The sequence below is a fragment of the Esox lucius genome, chromosome 17 (genome assembly GCF_011004845.1).
Source record: "Esox lucius isolate fEsoLuc1 chromosome 17, fEsoLuc1.pri, whole genome shotgun sequence".
Lineage (NCBI taxonomy): Eukaryota > Metazoa > Chordata > Actinopteri > Esociformes > Esocidae > Esox > Esox lucius.
The window spans coordinates 35,438,307-35,457,702 of record NC_047585.1 but is presented as its reverse complement, the minus strand read 5'-3'; the positions used below and the strand labels follow the sequence as shown (position 1 = coordinate 35,457,702).

At 45.2% G+C, this 19,396-nt stretch overlaps 1 protein-coding gene across 4 annotated transcripts in view; it reads left to right on the top strand.

The window, feature by feature from the left end:
• The window catches only part of cntn2 (contactin 2), a 59,091-nt gene that overhangs the window by 1,241 nt on the left and 38,454 nt on the right, over window positions 1–19,396 (top strand). Inside the window, exon 1 of one of the 4 annotated variants that reach the window (XM_020055928.2) lies at window positions 15,256–15,345. The exons of the other annotated variants lie outside the window; for them this stretch is intronic. The gene's annotated coding sequence lies outside the window, so the exon portion shown is untranslated. Of the gene's footprint in view, window positions 1–15,255; window positions 15,346–19,396 lie in introns of those variants that run through there. 4 annotated transcript variants of the gene reach the window in all.

Genomic DNA, 19,396 nt, shown 5'->3' with positions numbered 1-19,396 from the left:
ATATGAATGCACTCAATCGAACATGTAAATTACCTTTTGACATTGACGTCTACCTTTAAAAGAGTTCTGAGAGAATGCAAATTGTGCTTAACGTGAAGGAAACATGCGATTTATTCATGCATTTCAAATGACTATTATAATGGTGAAGAACATACAGAATCCAGAACATGTAGAGCGCTCCCCCTAAATGTTTAACAGTTTTTGTTGAATGTTGATATCATCCTTTATTTGTTAGTCAGTGGGTCTCCATACCGTAAACAGAACTATGATCTATCATCAAATGATTAGCGGACTAATGTTAAAGGATTTAGTAGAAAAACACAAGTGGAGGAGGTGTTGCATTGGGCTTTCCCTTCAGTTTGGCAGGCCTGTAGCATTGTTCAGTACTGAAAGAATTGAGCGTTGGTGTAAAGGTAGTTTTCCCCTGAGGGGGGGTTACCTGATTTGAGGGGTGATTTTTTTCTTTGTATATAATCCACCAACTTACAAATGCTTTGAAAGCTATGTTTCTGATATTTAAAAAAAAATATGAAAAAAAGCTTTTTAGATGGCACAGTGCTAGTCAGTGCTTTTGCTTTCAAGCTTGAACAGAAATTGCGTGAACTGAATGTCAGCAACCAGAAAATGGTAGTGGGATTTTGTCTGCCTGTGTCTGCTATTGTTTGTTTGGGGAGGGATGATGGCATGTCTTATTGACATCAGTGAAGGAAAAGGATGCTGCAGCTTTTCCATTTTACCAACAGAAATGTAACATTTTAAGATTTGTGTTTGTGTGCACCAAAATACCATTCCACTATTACAGCACATGTTATGGATATTTTTCCAAACAAAGCAACTGTACACAAAGCCCCTTTAATGCAAACATGCTAAAATGTACCTCATTAGGACAACATAGCTGTCCTACCAACACAACAGAATGTTACTGTGTGATATTTGTGTGTGTGTGTCGCACATGCACATGCATGTGCGTATGCACGTGTGCAATTTTACGCCTTCAAGTTTAACTCAGTGAGTCATGGCACCGACTGCTTAGGCCTTAGAATGTCGGAGCATCTCAGAATCTTAGATCTAAAACTGATAGGAGGGTAAAGGATGCTCTGTCTCAAACTGGCACACACAGCTTTGTTCCTTTCAGTACACACTCAGATTGGGAACTATTAGGCTACAGTTGAACTTAAACAGCATTCTGTGGTTCTACCCGGTCACACAGGCCGACTGGTTGCGTGGGACAATGGTCCACTTCAGACTCTGAATTAAGTCATACGATGTCTGTTGGACTAGACCATCCGTCACAAGAGTGGACTAGACCATCTAACTCAAAATAGGGGTGTTCAGGTCAATGGTTTTTTTTGGGTGCCCTGATTGGTTATGGAAAATCTCAGTGATACACATCCTTTTCCATTTTGATGCGCCGAAGCGCCTTTTAATAGGCTCTATGTGTGATGGAAAGAGATATCCGTCACTTCAACTCTCCAGAGGATTCCACTAGACCATAGCATGTGGCCTGACCCTTCCATCTGATTCATTTTGTGTCGTGTTGAGAAGGCATAGAACAGAGGATTCACTACTCCTTCTGCGGGAACGCCATTTCTTATATTTTTCTTGAAGACAATCCCATTGGTGAAAACAAAGCTTTGTTTCTGGTAAGGGTTTTGTAGAGATTCTCTCTCTTTCAAATCCCTTTTTTCCCTCTGTTAAGCGCTCATTCTTCTTTTGGTGAGAATGTTCTGTCCTGACTGCACGACATCCCTCCCAGCCAACTTATCTCTCCTGCAGAGATTAATGAGTTCAATGGGTCTGATTCACAGACATACACTTGTGTAAGCACATACACACACATACCCCCCCCCCCCCCCACACACACACACACTCATATCCTTCTCTTTCATGAAATTATCTTGGTCAGTGTGAACGTGCGTGACTAACAGTTGAAGGGCAGAGGTTGTTTGACACTGACATGCATTATAAGGAAGTGGAGGGATATGACCTAGGGTGATAGATTTGCCCCTCTGATCCAGTCTTACACATCCCAAAGAATTAGCCCCCTATAACACTCTGTAAATGGGTAACTGACTGGGAGTCAGAGAGTCGCATGTCTGTTTCAGCAACAACGTGGGAACTGGGTTTGAAACGTTAGAAATAAAGGATCACGCATGTTATTTCTCATTCCGTTACTATAAATCTGCTTCCCTTGTCAGCACATGCACGCGTATTCCAATGCGTGTGCATGTGTGCCTGTGTTTGTGTCTGTCTGTCTGAACACGGGCTGGCTGGCTGAAGGGGTGTAGGATTCGGGGGACTGTCAGGGTATCAGATAAAAGCCCAGCAGCAGCAGAAGTGCAAATTAAAAGTCAGTGAAGCGCTATAGGGGAACACGATGCTGACTGCTAATGCTGGGGCGCCACAACTAGCCAGCTATCACACTGATAATGTCAGGGCAGCACTAGCCAGCTACTACATTGGTAATGCCAGGGCAGCGCTAGCCAGCAGACACAGTGTCATGGCAGGACAGAGCACCGGTTGGTTTACAAAGAGAAGAACATAAGGTTTGGTGAAAGGTTGAGAAAGAGAGAGAGAGAGGGAGAGAGAGAGAGAGAGGGGGGGGGGGAGAGGGGGAGAGAGAGAGAGAGAGTCAGCTTGAGAAAGGATTATACAGCTCAGGAAAAAATTAAGAGACCACTGCACCTTTTTCTTTCCTTTCCAAAAAAGTTGAAAAGGAAGGTTTTGAGTGAGGAACAGGGTTAAAATTAAGAGAACACTGCAAATTGAACGCTTCTGTTCCTCACTCAAAACATTCCTTTTCAACTTTTTTGGGAAGGAAAGAAAAAGGTGCAATGGTCTCTTAATTTTTTCCGGAGCTGTGTATATCCATACAGGAATATAGGAGGAGAAAGAAACAGGAAAGAGAGAGTAAAATAGAGAGAGAAAATTCAAGTGAGAGCTAAAGAGAGAACAATTCCTTCACTAGTATATCCACACACATCAACATGCAAGCTGATTGTCATAGCTTTCTAACTCTCATAGTTACAGATATAAAAGACAGTCAGTACCAACCTCATAACCTTAACGCTTTAATCAGTGTCTTGCCCGGGGCTGGCTGACCTGGAATCATGAAAAAAAAGTAATGATGTAATTGAACCAGGCAGGCTGAACATCCACGTACAGCGTGAGCTCTGTCGCATGCTTCCCAGTCAAAACACTTCATGCATATATCATGACAACTGTTCGTGGTGTTTTTGTTCACTCCAGTTCTTTTCCTCCGGCTGTTCTTGCACAAAACATACTTGAGCCAAGTTGAAGTTTGGTAGTCAAGGTCTACACCCAATCATCTGGACTGGTCAACTGTGGAGGTGGACAATATTCTTCAAAAACACACAGTCAGAGGAAGCTTCTGACTGGATGCTGGTCTCAGGTCTGTTGGCGTCTCCTAACCATATTAATAAGGTTAACGTCGGATGATGGCAAACTGACCTCAGATCTTGTCACATTCAGCCCAAGTTATTCATTTACGCAGTTCAGGGTCCTCCTCTCACTTCCTCTTCCTCTCCTCTCCTACTCTTCTTCCTCTCCCTGTAACTCTTCCCAAAATAATTGCTGTTCAGAGAACGTGTTCTCTGTCAGCTTACCTGTTAATAGGAGATCAATGATAGCAGACAAGACACGTGGCCTCATTAAACTGGAAATGTTTTAGGGGTTTCTGATACTGCAGCAAAGTTAGACTGCACCTCTTTTGAAATTATATTACCTATTTCTTTGACACAGCGTCTGCCTCTCAGAATCCAGCTGGGGTTTCCTATAACCAAGGAAAGCCCTTAAAATAATCAATATGCTCAATGGTTTTTCAGTTGGGCAGAAATGCAATTTACTTGAAGGGCATTGTGTTGAGTTCATCTTTGGTGGTCTTGTCTCATAACTATGAAAATGTCATTGGGAGAGAGCAGGATCTCCCTAAATCATTTCTGAGTTGATGTCACTTTCTCAAAATGCAGATCGACGTCTACCACTCAGAATATTTTTACACATAAATGTAAGCTTATAAAACATAGATCTGGCATTGCATACTGGCAATGCTTAATATGCACTGCCAATGTTATTCTTTTCAGATAATTTTAGAAAGATCACATTTAGAAAGAACACACATGTAGTAGATGTTTTGTTTAATAACTTTAGAGATTTTGAAAATTTTGGATTTTGTATTAACAATGCAAGCCTATAAATTCACTCTGCTGCTTACATCACTGTGTTCTGGTTGCAGTGTGAGAAGAGAAGGACAAAATGATACCTTATAAAAGTGTTTATTAAGTGCTGACTGTGCTGAAGAAATAACAACTCACACATAAAAACAGAATCACTATACTGATTTTGTTTACTCGTCATGTTTGTACAGTTACACAGATCAACTTTGCCATACTCACATTTTGCCAGTGATCTAGTATTTGATTGCCTAAAGGTAGGCCTTTGTAGTCACAGATAGTCAACTACATTGAGAAATGGGACCATTTTGGGGGTTAGAGTGGATGGTTGGGAGACTAGAAAATAATCATGGAAACAATTTACAAATGTTTGTTCTGTCAATTGACAACCACATAGCCTAATCAGGAAAATGATAAATTGAATGTACAGTGCCTTTTTGAAAAATCTATATATGAGTATTCAGGCCCATTTAATGTCCAGCATATAACAGCGCTAGTCAGAGCAAAATCCAAGCCATGAAGTCCCAGGAACTCTGAGATGGGAAAGAAGATTTTCTGGTTGGATGAGACCAAAATCAATATTTATGTCCTGAATGCCAGTTAATAATCCAATGCTCCAAAAAGTTACGGGATCACCTAAATCCCAAATCGTGTCTCGATGAACAAAATACATTAAAGATCCAAATCTTCAGTGTACATTGTGTAGTTTGTTGAGGACAAAATGACGTAGCGGTCAAATGGAAACCAAAATCACCAACCGATTAAGAACTCACACCGAAAATCTAAGTAAACAGTTGAAATCACAGACTGTTCCAACTTGCATGAATTTCATCACGGTAACTCATAATGTGACTCAGTAGTGTGTATGGCCCCACGTGCCTGTATGCACTCCTGACAACGTCTGGGTATGCTCCTGATGAGACAGCAGATGGTGTCCTGGGGGATCTCCTCCCAGACATCAGGGCATCAGTGAGCTCCTGGACAGTCTGTGGCGCTACTTGGCGGTGCCAAATGCACCGATATAAAATGTCCCAGAGGTTCTCAATTGGATTCAGGTCTGGGGAACGTGAGGGCCAGTCAATGGAATCGATGCCTTTGTCATCCAGGAACTGCCTACATACTCTGGCCACATGAGGCCAGGCATTGTCCTGCACCAGGAGGAACCCAGGGCCCACTACACCAGCTTAATTCTGATGATGGGTCTGAGGATTTCATCCCAGTAACTAACAGCAGTCAGGGTACCGTTGGCTAGCATGTGGAGGTCTGTGTGACCCTCCAAGGATATGCCTCCCCAGACCATCACTCACCCACCACCAAAAGAGTAATTCTGGATGATGTTGCAGGCAGCATAATGTTCACCACGGCGTCTCCAGTCTCTTTCATGTCTGTCACATGTGCTCAGTGTGAACCTGCTCTCATCTGTGAAGGGACCTGGGCACCAGTGATGGACCTGACAATTCTGGTGTTCTCTGGCGAATGCCAATCGAGCTGCAGGGTGCTGGGCTGTGAGCACAGGTCCCACTAGAGGACGTTGGGCCCTCATGCCACCCTCATGGAGTCTATTTCAGACAGTTTGGTCAGAAACATGCACACCAGTAGCCCACTGGAGGTCATTTTGTAGGGCTCTGGCAGTGCTCCTCCTGTTCCTCCTTGCACAAAGGAGCAGATACCGGTCCTGCTGCTTGGTTGATGCCCTTCTATGGCACTGTCCAGCTCTTCTCATGTAATGGCCCATGTCCTGGTATTTGCTCCATGCTCGTGAGACTGTACAGGGAGGCACAGCAAGGAGCTGGACTACCTGTGCAACCTGAATGGGCTGCAGGTACTGCCTCATGCTACCAGTAGTGACAAGAACACTAGCAAATGCCAAATTAGAGAAGAATCAGTCAGGAAGCATAAGGAGAAGGCACCTATCTGTGGCCACCACCTGCAAAACATTTCCTTTTTGGGGGCTGTCTTGCTGTTGCCTCTTCAGTGCACCTGTTGTCACTTTCATTTGCACCAAAACAGGTGACATTCATTCTCAATTGCTTATGCTTCCTAACTGGACGAATTTATAACCCTGATTCTTAATGGACTTATATACTGTGATGATTACGTTCACTTAATGTTTTTATATTTTGTTCATCAATACCCAGTGTGTGATTTAAGTGTTCCTTTTATTTTTCTGAACAGTGTATAATGAAAACAATGACAGTCAAGTAGTTATAAAAACAGGGCAGCTGAAACCATGGTACCTACAAGAAAAACAGGGCAGCTGAAACCATGGTACCTACAAGAAAAACAGGGCAGCTGAAACCATGGTACCTACAAGAAAAACAGGGCAGCTGAAACCATGGTAGTTAGAATGAAAGGCTGTATTATTTGCTCAGTTGTGTTTTTATAGAGATGCTGTGAAGATCCACCAGGTGACCACTATATTATAGTAAATATTCCAGTATTAGAATATAATGGATGGTCATTATAGCTTGGGGAAGTTTTCAATGTGAAATCTACAGAAGCCTATTGCAGGCTATGTTTGTCTTCTCTGAGGGGCTGATGATCATCATCAGTCACCCAAAACATTGTGTGTTCTCTAACATGATTCATTTTCATAAATGATTCCATTTGCCGATCGTTTTCAAGTGCCATTGGTTTCCTCTGAATTTCCCTCTCTTTCCCTCCTTTTGATGTCTTTCAGTACCCTCTCTCTTTCTTGGCTAAGCTGTTAGTCGTCCACACACTGATGTCTAAATCTCTGTCTGCCTGTCTCCCTTCCTCCTCGATGAGCTGTGAGTTGTGTTCTTCTGAGGGATATCTTGGTGTATCCCAGCCATTCAGTGCATCTGACAGCCGTAACAAAGCACTTAGCATCAGCTCACTTCAGTCAGACCTCATCTACTGTATCTCAAAGTTGCAGTTTCTACTCTCATGTGCTTCTGTGAGAGCTGAGAGGCCCTATAGAAGACTGGGCTTTTTCACTGCAGATGGAAAACTTCCCACTTCAGATGGGCCGTTCCATTAATTGGATGCCTTTTGAACTTGGTACATATATGCAGTTCCAGTCTGTTCAAGGTTGGAAACCTATTTAAGGGTGTTTCTTTATTTTTTACTACTTTCCACATTGTGCTACTTTTCCACATATTGAAGACTGAAAACTATGAAATAACACATATATAATCATGTAGTATCCAAAAATAAATTTATATTTTAGATTATTCAAAGTAGCTACACTTTACCTTGATTACAGCTTTGCACACTCTTGGCATTCTCTCAACAGGCAAAATAGAGATGCCTAAATACTCACACCAAATTAAAGCTGCCAATGGAGGGCCAAGCCACATCCCTGTTGGCCTGGCTGTGAATAATCACAGTAAACACTACCAAAAACAAAGCAACTGCTACAGAACTTCATAAATTCACTGGCCTGTTGAGAGTTTTGAGGGGTCTGTTTTCTTTTTTTGATGTATGATATTCTGTTTGTCTTCTTGTTTGTTTTCTTATGTTAATCTTTTTAAATACATTTCATAACAATATGTAGCTGGAACCCACATACGGACAGACAGACCCGGTTCACAGTCCCTTCTCCAGTTGCATTGCGGGGGACAGTTATCTTAAATGACGCCAGCTTCATCGATTCTTCTTTCCTCTCTATCTCTCTCTTTCTCTCTTCCATCCCTGGGCACTATTTGTGTGAGATGTGACAAATGAGTGGGAGAGGAAGGCCAATATTGTGAAGATGGGTTTTCCACTGGGACTTTAGAGGCTCCGATGACAAACCCACTGTAGAGGTCACCGTGTCTGGGCAGGGTCTCAGGAGAGCTGGTTGCCTTGGGGGGGTGGGAGGGGGCTTCTGGGGTCGGGGGGTGGTGGGGTTCTGGGGTGGGGCTTATCTAAGTCTCTGCCTAGCAAGACAGTGATGTCAACGTGTTGGAAATTACTTTGTCAAATCTAACATTTGTCATCTTTTAACATTCCAATGGATGTGAATTGTTAGCCTTGTCTTTGCTTTGGAATGGATGTATTCAGTCTTCTATGGATTTGTGTTGAATAATATGCTTCACCATCCAGTGCTTTGCTGCATCAAGATAAGGAGAGTGTTATCATTTTGGAGGAGTGTGAGTGATCATCTGGCAACAACTATGTACCACCACTACAAATATGCTGTTTTTAGTGCTGTGGGCTGTAGCCCGACAGGAACTGCCTCGCTGTGGCTTTTACACATGTCAAAACAAGAGGTTTTCTCCTAATCCATTTAATGGGATTACGGAGGAGTTAACAGTGTTGTTCATACATAAGCTACATCAGGCAAAATTACATTACAGATTGGAAGAGATAAAACACATCGATGAGATTCGAGGAAAATTGGAGAAATTCAACAGCCGTGCCCTAGAGCAATATTTACACCACTTTATACACAGCAGTGACACATTCAAACCATTGGTTTGTTATCTCATTATATACTGTAGTTAGGGCTTATGTTTACATTATTCACTAACTTCTCCCTGAATTATGTAATACATACCGTATGTGATAAAAAACAAACACAAAAGAGCGTATTTATATTAAAACACATTACAACATTTTCCAAGACATTAAAGAAGACTGGAGAAGCAAGATCGTTTTTTTAGTAACCTTGCAGATATCAACAGCTCGGGACCCCATCTGTGAGCCACATTTTTGGTCGAGCCCCTCCTGAGTTCTGCAAGCGTGACGACCATTGTGTCGGAGCGCTTTCACTTTTCAGAGCGGTGATCTCGCATATCGCTCGATTTTCCCGCGATTGACGCCTACAATCCTGCGTGGGACGTCTCGAACATGCCGGAGTAAATTCGCTATGGAAATGATTATGCAAACTAAGATATGTTGTCTGTCTAGCATTTTCTTCTTTCTCTCTAATTGTAAACAAGCCCTGAGCAGCACATACACGAGACCGGCGGCAGACTGGGACATTCATTCAGCCTCTCAACAGTCCACCACTGCTGTGGGGTTCTCTGGGTCTTGGTCAGCTAAATCATCCTATTTCCTACCTATTGCCACTGGCCACTGCTGTTCTTAATGCTTCACTGGCCACTGCTGTTCTTAATGGCCACTGCTGTTCTTAGTGCTCCACTGATCACTGCTGTTCTTTGTGCTCCACTGGCCACTGCTGTTCTTAGTGCTCCACTGATCACTGCTGTTCTTAGCGCTCCACTGGCCACTGCTGTTCGTAATGCTCCACTGGCCACTGCTGTTCTTAGTGCTCCACTGGCCACTGCTGTTCTTAGTGCTCCACTGATCACTGATGTTCTTAGTGCTCCACTGGCCACTGCTGTTCTTAATGCTCCACTGGCCACTGCTGTCCTTAATGCTCCACTGGCCACTGCTGTTCTTAATGCTCCACTGGCCACTGCTGTTCTTAATGCTCCACTGGCCACTGCTGTTCTTAATGCTCCACTGGCCACTGCTGTTCTTAATGCTCCACTAGCCACTGCTGTTCTTAGTGCTCCACTGGCCACTGCTGTTCTTAATGCTCCATTGGCCTGCTTTCATCTGTTCTCGTTCTGGCTCATCTCCAAGCTGTCATTAGTTAGTTTAATAGTGCCTATATGATAAACAAGCCTTTCCGCCCCTTTCATTTTGTATTGCAGTTGGTTAATGTCATATACAAATTATTTAGGTACATGGGGAGATGGGAGGAAAAAGTAAAACAAGGATTATAACCAGACATTTATGATAAAAAAGACTATATTTGTCTGTAGGAATGATTTTTCTCTCAGAAAATGTTCTTGTAGATTTTTTTTTAGGTATTTCCTTTTTTTATTAAAGTGACTAATAAAAGCATTTCTCAAATGCACTCACATTTGCCTGCTTCCTAAGTTTGGGACCCACTGACCTAACAGTTTCTTAACTGAACGCCTCACCACTGTCTGTCTCTCTACCAGCACACTCTGTGTAAAGCAATGGTATTAAAGAACTTGGTTCAGGGTCAATTTATGTCAGCTGCTTTATAATTCCAGCTGGCTCATACAGCCAGAGACTTTTAACGCGTTACTGCAATAGAAGACTCTTAAAATAGATTATTATATACAAAAATGGGTCTGCCGAAACAATGAAATAATAAAGAATGAATAACAGATATGTCCCAACCCCTCTGTCTTTTTCCAGTCCTCCCACACACAACGCCCTACTGTTGGTGTGACCATTGACATTGTGTGAGAGGCTTTCTGTCTGGAAGCTGTTGATGAATATTGCCCTAAACGACCACACATCACAGGTCAGAGGTCACAGGGGCTACATCCGGGGACAGTGGTTCAGGGTATCCCCGTCTACTGAATCATGATCAGACACACACAAATACGGGGAACCTCGCTACACAACCTTATCTAGTACCCACAACGGGCCTTCTGCGTTCTATAAAAAATGTATAACGTGACTAACTCAACTCACCACTATTAATCAGGTACTGAATCCTTGTGTATTATATGAAAATGTGAGATATAACAGCAAGTTGAATACTTACATAGATGTGTATGGAGGGGTGTGTGTGTATATATGTATCTGTGTGTGTATGCATGTATGTGGCCTGCATATATGTGTATATGTAATTCCTAATGAATCTTTCATGGTTTTCCCACTCTGCTCCCTCTGCTGGAGTCTATTGCTTGTGCCAGTCTATTGCTTGTGCCAACACAAACATGTATAAATAGAGCAGTGTGAGTGACACCTGTGGCTTTGCCAATGTCTTATATGCACGCTGAAGAGTTAACCAAAATGTCAGTGCAACAATAAAACTGGATTATATAAGTATTCTACTGGAGTGCTGTTTTATATCTACTCTGCATTCTATGAACCCATAGTCCTATTGAGTAAATGGACAACTGGCATCTGAACAGTTACTGTACTGTGACAGGACAAGGAGGCATTTCTTGAGAAAGAATGAATAAAATGTTATTTGTCTTTCACATTATACCTTCATTTTTGTCCATTCATCTGATTTGATTTATGTCTGTCATCTCTTTTGGTTCTTAAAACATCGACGTCTGATCAAATCCTCTGAAAACAAACAACTAGGAAACCATCAGGACCCCCCCCCAATAATTATAATGAAACTTCAGAAGGTATTTTGAGTAAATATTCTTGTTCCCAGTGTCACGAAAGTGTCAGACAATTTCTCAACCTATTACCTCTGAGGCAAACATTTGAAACAGAAATTCACTGTTGCCCTGATAAAGGTCAAACTGGATGCAGGGACATGACACTTTGGATCTGTAGAACGGAGATGTGTGTGTGTGTGTGTGTAAAGAAGGCTTCTGTTGTCCTCATATCCTGTTAAGGAGGGTTTGTGTGGGGGTAGGCTTAGAGGCCTGGGGAAGAACATTTTAAATCATATATGAAACTCAGCGAAACAGCTCATTCCTTAGGCTGCTTAAACTTACAGACTTTTAGTCTGAATGCTAAATAATCCCTCTTGTCATCTTCCTTAAAGGTCAGAGCTATACACGTCTTTTTCTTTGTGTTTTCGGAAAGGGCACGTGCACAATCACCTTTCATGTGGGCCAGAATGTCTTGTCTCACTATCAGTCTACAACACACACATACACACACACACACACACACACATGCATACACATTTATGGTTTTTCTATTATAATGGGGACCAGAAAACTAGAAATGCTTGTTTCTTATCCCCATCCCACAAGCCATAGCATTTATCCTAGTGGGGAATGGCTAAAAACCCTTGTGGAACAGATTTGTCAGTTTTTATTATGTTTGTTAGACCTGGATTACAAACATGCGCAAACACACACACACACACCACATCCCTTTCCACCACACAGGAACCAGTCTCAGGTCTGTCTGTGGTCAGTCTGGGGTAGATGAGCACCATCTTGAGGGCCATTTGTATAGAGAGGGGAGGCTGGTGAGCTGTTATGTGCACCACTAATACTCAAAACAAACACTCGCTCACCGTTACACACAGACACACCAGGATGCACCACACAGACACACCAGGACACACCACACAGACACACCAGGATGCACCACACAGACACACCAGGACACACCACACAGACACACCAGGACACACCACACAGACACACCAGGACGCACCACACAGACACACCAGGACGCACCACACAGACACACCAGGATGCACCATACAGACACACCAGGATGTACCACACAGACACACCAGAACGCACCACACAGACACACCAGGATGCACCATACAGACACACCAGGATGTACCACACAGACACACCAGGACACACCACACAGACACACCAGGATACACCACGCAGACACACCAGGATGCACCACACAGACACATCAGAACGCACCACACAGACACACCAGGACACACCACACAGACACACCAGGATGCACCACACAGACACACCAGGACGCACCACACAGACACACCAGGACACACCACACAGACACACCAGGACGCCCCACACAGACACACCAGGACACACCACACAGACACACCAGGACGCACCACACAGACACACCAGGACGCACCACACAGACACACCAGGACGCACCACACAGACACACCAGGACGCACTACACAGACACACCAGGACGCACTACACAGACACACCAGGACACACCACACAGACACACCAGGACGCACCACACAGACACACCAGGACGCACCACACAGACACACCAGGACGCACCACACAGACACACCAGGATGCACCACACAGACACATCAGGACGCACCACACAGACACACCAGGACGCACCACACAGACACACCAGGACGCACCACACAGACACACCAGGACGCACCACACAGACACACCAGGACGCACCACACAGACACACCAGGACACACCACACAGACACACCAGGACGCCCCACACAGACACACCAGGACACACCACACAGACACACCAGGACGCACCACACAGACACACCAGGACGCACCACACAGACACACCAGGACACACCACACAGACACACCAGGACGCACTACACAGACACACCAGGACGCACTACACAGACACACCAGGACACACCACACAGACACACCAGGACGCACCACACAGACACACCAGGACACACCACACAGACACACCAGGATGCACCACACAGACACACCAGGACGCACCACACAGACACACCAGGACACACCACACAGACACACCAGGACGCACCACACAGACACACCAGGACACACCACACAGACACACCAGGACGCACCACACAGACACACCAGGACGCACCACACAGACACACCAGGACGCACCACACAGACACACCAGGACGCACCACACAGACACATCAGGATGCACCACACAGACACACCAGGACGCACCACACAGACACACCAGGATGCACCACACAGACACATCAGGACGCACCACACAGACACACCAGGACGCACCACACAGACACATCAGGATGCACCACACAGACACACCAGGACGCACCACACAGACACACCAGGATGCACCACACAGACACACCAGGACACACCACACAGACACACCAGGATGCATGTCGGGGCTGGGGTTGCTTATTGAGACTGTGACTGTCTTCATAACATGCCAGCCCGCAAGCTATACACTCATTTCCACATATGTCAAGCTTTAATGTATTCTAATCACTCTTGTTTTCAAGTAAATGCCAGCCGCAGAAGCACAGCGTTAGTATTCTTACTAGAACATTCTGAAACAGTTGGAGCCACTGCCAACATTTCTAAATTGTATTACAGTCTGTGTGTCTGGATGTGGGTCATTCCCATACGCACGGAGGAATGATGACATCATTACAGCCTAAACCCCTCTTTCTCCTGGCCTAGCACACTGAGCTAAAGAAGCAACTAAAAGACCGTTTTCAAACCCATGTGCTGATTGGCACTTTCCCTCTATTTAGAGCAGGTTCAGATTGCTCATGCTCAGCACACTCTCTCTTTCTTTGACCCTCTCTCCCTCACACACACGGAGACATTCTGTGTAGAAATAAAGCCGTACTTCCTACAAAACACTTAGTCCACGTACGGTTGATGAAAGGTAGTGTGTACCAAGCCATCTCCGCCCTACGTTTCAGAATGGATTCGGTGAACAGACACCGAGGCAGTCAACCAAGGTCATGATTGGTTCAGTCCAGATCCCGACGATCCTGAGCTCAAACGCACTCCTCCCCTCCACCCGCGCCCGTCGCCGTCTGCAGGGATTTCGAGCATCACAGAGGAAATCGTGGAAATATTAACTGTAAAATCGAAACTCTGGCTGTATAAACGTTTATAATGATGTGTTTTCAGCAGCAGGAGTGCAGTGGTGATGTCTGCGCTCTCTCTGCACTTAGCCTTGGAAGCTGTTAGTGCGTGCGTGTGTGTGTGTGTTGGGAAGGACGGTGTTATGGGTGTGTGTGTGTGTTACTATCACACATAATAGTAACCCAAGGACAGTTAGAAGTGAGGATAGTTTGTCGGTTATCTGTGGCTTAGGGTTAATTTTCGGCTTTTATCATTATCAAGATATATTTCCAGGCATTTACGTGTTTATTTAAAGGAATGGGTAAAAGATGAAGAGGAGAGAGTTTTGAAAGAGCAGTGGGCCCGAGCCAATCCCGCAGCAGTAAAAGTGTACAACTGGCAGCAGTTTAAATCTTCACAAGTATAATACCGGTCTGTGTGTGTGTGTGTCTGTGTGTGTGAGTGTGTGTGTGCCCATCAGTTTGAATGCGGAATACCCTCTAATCTTCTGGTTAGAGTTGAATCTGGTTGGAGACCCCCCCAGTGACACCCTAGAGTGACCAAATACATAATGCATGACCGAAACAGAGCCTGCTGCCTCTCGGTCTGCTCTGTGTGGGCTTGAATGTCCGTTTGTGTGTGTGTGTGTGTCTGTTTGTGGATGTTTTCCAAACTTGTGTGTGTGTGTGTGTGTGTGTGTGTTTGTGTGTGCATTACCTCAGACTTGGTCTTGGCTGAAGTCTCAGTGCATTGTGTCTGTCCGTGTCAGTGCCTACCGTTCTGGGATGCCCAGGGCCAGACACTGAGACAAATGTGGTACACACACCACTGTACACCCTGGGGTGGGGAGTTGAGGAGGTGGGGAGAAGTTCAGCTGCACACTGTGAGAGAGGTGGAGAAAGTGTGTGACAGGGAGAGTTTGAGAAAGATGGAGCAAGAGAAATAGTCTAGGGAGAAGCCATGAGTCAGGGAAGGCCAGTGAGTATATGATCATGTGTGTGTGTCTATGTTTGCACGCCTGTCTGCAGGCTAGCAATGTATGTGTTTTGTTTGTCAGATTTACAAGTCCAATAGAATGTGAATTACAGTGACACCGTTTAAAGTGTTATCAAGTCAGTTTGAATTCCTTTTTCCCCGGAGAACGTGCGTGTGCAGAATACTGCTACGGGGACTTTACAACTATCTGAGGTGTTACATCTCACAGCTGTGAAATTTTAGGGTATTTAGTCTTTAGGTGTTGAAATCTACAGTTATTTACAGATTTACTTGTGAGTTCATAGCTAGACTGTCCTTGGCCTTTGTGAATCAGTGTGGTAATAATCCCTTTACCTTTTGTCTGTTTGTGTGTACACGTGTGTTTGTGTGTTTGCGTGAATCTGATGTGACGACACTGTTATGATTCTAGTCACGCTGTCAGTGGCTGTCGTCTCACACTGCAATATCAGCCATCTCCATCTTCAAGCCTCTCTATCTCTGAATCAACACGGAAGGATCAGGGCGTGTGTGTGTGAGTGAGCGAGCGTGTGTGTACGCAGGTGGGAATGTGTGTATGGTATTCAGAGAGGTGTGTGATGTAGAAGCCACAGTTCATCTCACAGATGGGTTTAAGGCATAGATCAGTGTTGTGTTTGATGTTCTCAGGTGGACCGGCAGGGACTCTGCTTTCTCATCAAACACCTGCTAAAGAGATGGTTATCGGTGTGTGTGTGTGTGTGTGTCATCGCCCTACAACCAGAATAGACAGGATATTAGTTGTCACCCCAGAGGATATGGCAGGTCTGGGGCCATCTTAGCTGATCAAAAATACCTTCAATAAATAAGGGTGTTGTCCTCTGGTTTCCCTGTGAGTCAGTCCACTTCCCTCTTCACTCCTCTTCCCTACACTCCTCTACACCTCCCCCTTCACTTCACTCCTCCTCCCTACCCTCCTCTACACCTCCCCCTTCACTTCACTCCTCCTCCCTACCCTCCTCTACACCTCCCCCTTCACTTCACTCCTCCTCCCTACCCTCCTCTACACCTCCCCCTTCACTTCACTCCTCCTCCCTACCCTCCTCTACACCTCCCCCTTCACTTCACTCCTCCTCCCTACCCTCCTCTACACCTCCCCCTTCACTTCACTCCTTCTTCCTGCTCTCCTCTACACCTCCCCCTTCACTTCACTCCTTCTTCCTGCTCTCTTCTACCCCTCCCCTTCTCTTCACTCCTTCCTCGCCTCCTCCTCAAACCACCCCCCCTCGTTACTTCCTCCTCTCCTCCTAACTCATTCCTCCTTTAAACCTGCCTCCTCTACTGCTGCCTCTCTTCCTAGCTCCTTTCTCCTCTTCTCTTTACCCCTCCCCTCTCCTCCTCACTCCTTCCTCCTTCTTCCTCTAACCCTGCCCTCTCCCGCTCAGAGTTGTCTATCCAGCAGCCCACCTGGGGTGGTTAGTGCCATTTCAAAGTGTCCTTTGTGTGTGTGTGCACGTGCATGTGTGTGTGTGTGTGTGTGGTCCTTGTGGGAGTGTGTGTCCCGTCAGCAGATGTCTGGGCTGAGCTAAAAGCTCCGTGGCCTCAGGCAGTCCTTCCCTCTTTTATGGAGCGTGACAACTTCAAAGGGATGGAGGGATGGGAGATGGAGGGATGGAGGAGAAGGGACAAGGAAATGCTGGAGAGATAGTGGGGAGAGAAGGTGAGCGCTGTCGTGGCTCCTTTTTTTGGATGTGATCTGTAAGTGTGGTGAAGGAGAGGTATCTGAGTATCTAACTGCCGTCCGTGTACAAGTGTCATGAACCACGCTCACACCCTCTGAGAAACGTGGGAATACAACCCCTCCTACTGGGAGCAATGAATGTGAACACCTGTTCAACTTCTAATTACGATTAGGGGGCCCTGCAGGGTGTTTTCTTTGTGTATACCTTATATATAAATACAAGTAAATACAAAGGAAACCCAGAGATTCGTTAAGGGTGGTTTAATTTACCTGTCATACATCCAGAGACTGTTAACAATTCTTATTAGTATTTTACTGTTGCTATTATGATTATTATCTCCAAGGATATGTTTCAGGGTGTTATGCCATAGCCCACAAAATTTTTGGCACCCTGTTCATCACCTGAATAGCATAATTCGAAACCCTTTAAATCAATGAGACTGTTCTCGGCTTGAGACTGGTGTTTAATAACCAAATGTAGATGGATGATAGTAGGCATGGCGACGGTGACGTCAGTCTCAGTTGGTTTTGGGGACAAGCACTGCGATGCTTTCTGAACACTGTCGGGAGATTTCAGGATTTCACGACATGCTCAGACAACATTACTGATACAATTAAAAAAAAGGTCATGTGATGTTAGGTGAATAACCCTCTGGTTTTGTCCCTGAGCAAGGCAGCTTACCCTAATTGCTCCCAGGTCGTTGCTGTAAATTTGAACTTGTTCTTGGTATAGCAGCCTGGTAAAATAAAGGTTATAACATCAGGGGCCAGAAGAGAGACAGCAGCCAAGACTACTCCGGCAATCAGACGCACACTTCACCACACTCAAGTGGAGACAGTGTTAACCACTCAGCCAGAACACAGACACAACACCAGGACGGAATACTGCGTGGCAGAGAGTGTGTAGATAATGGGGGACAACCGAGGGGCCACCAAGAGAGCCGCTACAGACAGCGTGTGTGTTGGTAACCAAGAGGCTGCTAAGAGCCCTGCCGTACAGCAGACTGAAACAACAATGAGGAGAGTCAGAGTGTCCGAGTGGTGCTCAAAACGTAGAGTCTATAACCATCCTTCAGAGACACTCACACGAAGTGAGGATTTGAGTTTCAGAATCTGTGCATGTGTGTGTGTGCACGCATGTGTTTCTAATGCACATACGGTCGACTGCTGCCCTTTGTTTCAGGCAGGGTGATTCACTAGACATGCTCCCGACAGTCGGTGAGGTAAGGCCGGAGGTGGATGTTGATTTGTTTACTGGTGTATCACATACACCAAATATTGTTGTTGTGTGGTAGGAGGTGCTCATTCTGTAAGGAAGCTGCTAATTCAACCACTACATGGACCTTTGCTAAACATCTCCTAATTCACCAACCTCATACCAAACATGGATGGTTCAGCTGTCGGTGCTGGTGTTCTGCGGTGCTGGTATTTTGTTGGGCTGGTGTTCTGCAGTGCTGGTATTTTGTTGGGCTGGTGTTCTGTGGTGCTGGTGTTCTGCTGGGCTGGTGTTCTGCTGGGCTGGTGTTCTGCAGTGCTGGTGTTCTGGTGCTGGTGTTGTGGTGCTGGTGTTGTGGTGCTGGTGTTCTGCGGTGCTGGTGTTCTACGGTGCTGGTGTTTTGCTGGGCTGGTGTTCTGCTGGGCTGGTGTTTTGCTGGGCTGGTGATCCGGTGCTGGTGTTGTGGTGCTGGTGTTCTGTGGAAGTGGTGTTCTGTGGAACTGCTGTTTCGCTGTACTGGTGTTTTAAGGTGTGGGTGTTTTGAGATGCTGGTGTTCTGGAGCCTAGGCTGTGTAAAAAACCTCAATAGCAAAAAAGCTAGCAAGGTACTGCCTCATGCTAGAGAAGTTAATGTTTATACAGTGTCATACTCACTCTGGCATGTAAAATCACCAATCTGGGACTTGGTGATCAGAGCCATACTCGTTTTAAAAAAAGGTTATCATAAACAACGCATAGTACTAGAAACAGAACATACATAGTCCTTTGGTTAGGTTACTAGAACCTGAAACTGTAGATATGAGGGCTTTGGTTAGGTTACTAGAACCTGAAACTGTAGATATGAGGACTTTGGTTAGGTTACTAGAACCTGAAACTGTAGATATGAGGACTTTGGTTAGGTTACTAGAACCTGAAACTGTAGATATGAGGGCTTTGGTTAGGTTACTGGGACTAGAAAGAGCCAACAATTATTCACCTGAGTGCCGGACCGTTGACAAAGATTAATTTCCCCCTAGGTCTGGTAGACACTGATTTGGTCAGTTTTGAGTTTTCCCCGCTTATGATTAAGGTTTTGGAGAGGGTCCTGGATCACTGCCCTTGGGAGGGACCACTCCCTTCTT